The sequence below is a fragment of the Mus caroli genome (assembly GCF_900094665.2).
Source record: "Mus caroli chromosome 6 unlocalized genomic scaffold, CAROLI_EIJ_v1.1 6_unlocalized, whole genome shotgun sequence".
In the NCBI taxonomy this organism is placed as follows: Eukaryota; Metazoa; Chordata; class Mammalia; order Rodentia; family Muridae; genus Mus; species Mus caroli.
In genome coordinates this window covers 35,490-39,606 of record NW_018388436.1, presented here as the reverse complement: position 1 = coordinate 39,606, position 4,117 = coordinate 35,490, and the positions used below count along the sequence as shown (strand labels likewise).

Below are 4,117 nucleotides of genomic sequence, written 5' to 3'. Positions count from 1 at the left end.
TCCCTCCCTCCCTCTCCCTCTTTCTCTCATGTGTGTGTGTGTGTGTGTGTGTGTGTGTGTGTGCGCGCGCAAATTGTATTGGTCTTAATCAGGTACTTTTGCATGAACAACCCTGAATTGGATTTTGCCATATTTTAAGAAGTGACCAAAAAAGGCTACAAAAATGCAGACTATTTACAAAATAACAACTGAGAGCAGATTACGTGTTGACATTCCAATGACATTATGGCCTCACCTCCTATAACCTTCCCTAATAACTCACCTATGCCTTCCACCAACAACCCAAGCTTTCTGGCATTTGGCCTAGGCTGGGGATCAGCCACAAAGCACCAGAAGTCTTGGTGTCCTGAATAAGAAATTTGCTTAAGCACAATCTATGAATAATGAAGGATGACTGTGTACGTTCGTTATTGTATTTTTCCTTTTCTTGTGTGTGTGTGTGTGTGTGTGTGTGTGTGTTGTGTGTGTGTGGTCATCTACGTGCATGCAAGTGCATGCTTATGCGTGTGGGTATATGTATGTGTTTGTGTACATATTCAAGTATATGCAAATGCATGTGTGTGTGCAGGTGCATATGTGTGTGTGTGTGTGTTGTGTGTGTATGCACGAGTGCATGTGAAGTCAGAGGACGATCTCAGTCTTTGGGTTTTGTTTTTTGTTTTGTTTTGTTTTGTTTTAATGGAGACTTTTAGTGACCTGAAAACTCACTAAGTAAACTAGGCTAACTGAACAGAGAGCCCCAGGGATCTACCTGTCTCATCTGAGAAAAACTAGGATTATAAATACATACCTACACAGCCATATTTTTTTACATATGGCTTCTATGGAATGAGTTCATGTCCTATGTGTGCAGGTTTAGTACTTTTCTACTTGAACTAGCTCCCTACATGCTATGCATTTTGAAATTTATTTCTATCACATTATTGTATAACACTTGGCTATTGCTGTACTTGGGGGTATATGCCTGTAATCCTAGATTTTGTGAGGAAGAGGAGTAGGTTTGGCAACTCAAGGCCAGCTTTAGCAATGTGTAAAAAGTTCTAAACCAGTCTGACTATAAGAATCTGTGTGAAAAAAAAATATATATATATGTATGTATGTATGTAGTTTATATATTTGTTATATATATGACAAATATATAATTTTACACATACATGTATATGAATCAACAAAATATTGAGGTATCATCACTCATATAAATGTGAATAAATATAAAATAATGTAGACCACAGGAATGTATGCATGTGTATAAATAAACTCCAGCCATTCCATTTTTCTCCCAGGTTTCTGCCATCCTAGTACCCACTTCGTTTCAGCTCCTGGGTAAGGGACAGGAGCCACAAATCAATCGTATTTTGCTTTAAGGTCGTCATAAGTATACCAACAATTTCTCATGCATGTCTTTGTTCAGTATTAAACATTAGGAAAAAGCTTTTTTCCAAGTAATCTCAAGTAGGCATGGCTTGTGTAGTAAACTGTCTTTTTTTGCTTTACACCTAACTTTCATATATATTCCCAAACTCCTGAGGACAGCTGTCTTCAGCCTTCCCACCCTTCAGTGGGTTAACCTCTTATCCTGCATCCTTGCCTGCCTCCCATGCACACTCTACCTGGCCCTCAAATCTTTCAGGGATCCCTATACTGTACAAAACGCAATTTATGCTCTCCATTTAGTGTCTTCACTGTCTACACCCAGCACTTGTTTAAAGTTTTATTTTCAATTCACTCACAGAGAGACCTCTGTACGTGGGGTGACTGTCTCAGAGGAGCTCTCTCCACCCTTTGGAATTTCCTTCCTAACAAGAAGTCTTCCTCATCCCAAGGTTTTGCACCTTCCCCAAGCATCTCTTTCCAATGTTGTCTTTTAAAACAAGGAAAAGAAAAGAAGAACGTTTTTAGAGATGGTCTCAGTTGCTATTAAGATGCAATAAACTTAGAATCAAGACTAGAATGTGCCCACTCTTCGTAATAGTAGGCAAAGGCAACGTAAAAAGAAAAAAAAATGAACTTTCATAATTACACTAAAAAGAGAAATAGACCAGAGGCAATTTTGTGTTCAAAGAAAAACATTTAGATCCAAGGATAAAGTCACAAGTGTGGACTATGATAAGGCAAGAACATGTTAAAAAACTGTTGCTTTCAACTTATAGAGGATATTATAATGAAATGCTGCTTTGAACTTAATATCAACATCCTTCTATAACTCTCATTCTAGGTAACATTTTATCTCTGAGGTTAAAGAATTTTTTGTCTAAGAAGGGATAAAAAGACTAGATAAAAGGAAAATGAAAAAAGAAACAATCCCTTCAGATCTCGTATTCATGGAGTGACTGCACCAGCCAAGCACCATGTTCTGTATTTCCCTCCATTCTCAGACCAACTAACTGAGTAAACCATTTTTTTGTTTTTGTTTTTGTTTTTCCAGACAGGGTTTCTCTGTATAGCCTTGGCTATTCTGGAACTCACTCTGTAGACCAGGCTGGCCTCAAACTCAGAAATCTGCCTGCCTCTGCCTCCCATATGCTCAGATTAAAGGCGTGTGCCACCACTACCCGGCCTGAGTGAACTTCTAAACCTTGTGGGGGAGGATAAACAACAAAAGTTTAGGAAAAAAAAAAGAAAAAAATTTGTTGTTCCCTGTTTCCCATGAACATTAAGCTGCGAACTAAACTATGAGTAGCCTGGAGATGAGAAAGTCAGTCTGGATTTGAGTCACATGATAAACTGTTTCTGTATTTTGTAATTTGAAGCCTTTTGGAGGTATGGGATGGAATTTTATCTGAATGTGTTGTTTTTGTTTGTTTGTTTGTTGTTTTCTACTCTAAATGACTTCAAAGATAATCCCAAACACTAAGGGTTTACAAATGACCACAGACATTTGAACGCACTATGCCAATCTTCCCTGAGAATTCAGTCTTCCAGGGTAAATTGCAGGTAAGCAGTAGCAGCCTCTGGTTCTATGCATCTGCATTTATTATTCAAGGGTCACAGGAATACAACACAGACAAGGAGCTATCTGTCCAAGGAACCAAGGAGGAAAATAGACAGGATGTACCTACATCTCTCCTAAGGAGTTGGGGACTCCAGAGTCCCATCTTACTTTGACAAACAATTTTCTTATCACCTTTGTAAACGGAAGAAGAAAAAAAACATTCCTCAAGATTCCCCTTGTGCTGGCAGCTATCATAGTCATAATTTTAAAATCTTTGAATTGGAAATAAAGCCATCAGGAAAGCTCTTCATGGTCCCTCCACATGATTCACACAGAAGATGGCATCTGAGGGGTTGCAGAGTCTGCTAAGAGGCAGTTGGGCCCTGCCTATTCCTATTTATCATCTAGCTCTGCAACCCCCTTTGTCCAGGTCAGAAGAAGGAGAGAGAGAGAGAGAGAGAGAGAGAGAGAGAGAGAGAGAGAGAGAGAGAGAGAGAGAAAATGAATTCATCATTCTGTGTGGTTAGTAAAATAATTGTCCCATAGTAACCCATAGTTCACTGATCCAAGCCAGAACTTCTATTTGTCTAAGCAGAACTGGAAATTAATTTTCAAGCTCTGTTTATAACTACTTATTATTTGCTATAATTTGGGACTGTGAAAACCTGAGCCACATCTATCTCCTGAAGGGATTGGTAACAGGTTCTGAGAGCTGCACAAAAGAGCCAAGCCATACCATCTTCTACCAGGTACTCCGAGCTCCCATATATTCCCTTTGTATTGAGAAAAAAAACACTGAAGACATGATGAAAGCAGTCACAAAGCATCTTACCTGAACTCAGGCTTCTACAAGAAGTGTGGCATGTTTAACCTGCACCTGATCTGAAAGTCCCACTTTAAAGCCTCTCTGCTTTTTTTTTCAGTTCAGTGATGATTAACTATCTCTTCAGGTCACTGTCCTACACAAATAGGAAAAAAGAAGGAAAAAAAAAAAAACAGGAAGAAAGAAGCAAAGATCTAGGTAGGAATTATTTGATCCAGACTCCTGTGTTTTAAAGACTGTATTTAAAACTTCTCAGAAAGTACACATGATATTTTTATACATTATGTTATACAATTGCCAAAATAACAAGCTTTGTTTTTAGAAGTGGCTTGCAACTTTCTTTTTTTTTTTTTTTTTTTTGG

General features: G+C 38.4%; 1 protein-coding gene across 2 annotated transcripts in view; it reads right to left on the bottom strand.

Moving 5' to 3' along the window:
* Positions 1–3,849, bottom strand: part of LOC110287586 (solute carrier organic anion transporter family member 1B2) — a 65,012-nt gene extending 61,163 nt beyond the window's left edge. Inside the window, exon 1 of one of the 2 annotated variants that reach the window (XM_021154159.2) lies at positions 3,765–3,849. The gene's annotated coding sequence lies outside the window, so the exon portion shown is untranslated. The remainder of the gene's footprint in view (positions 1–3,764) is intronic. The other variant, XM_021154158.2, reaches the window with a different exon arrangement.
* Between the last annotated feature and the right edge of the window lie 268 nt (positions 3,850–4,117).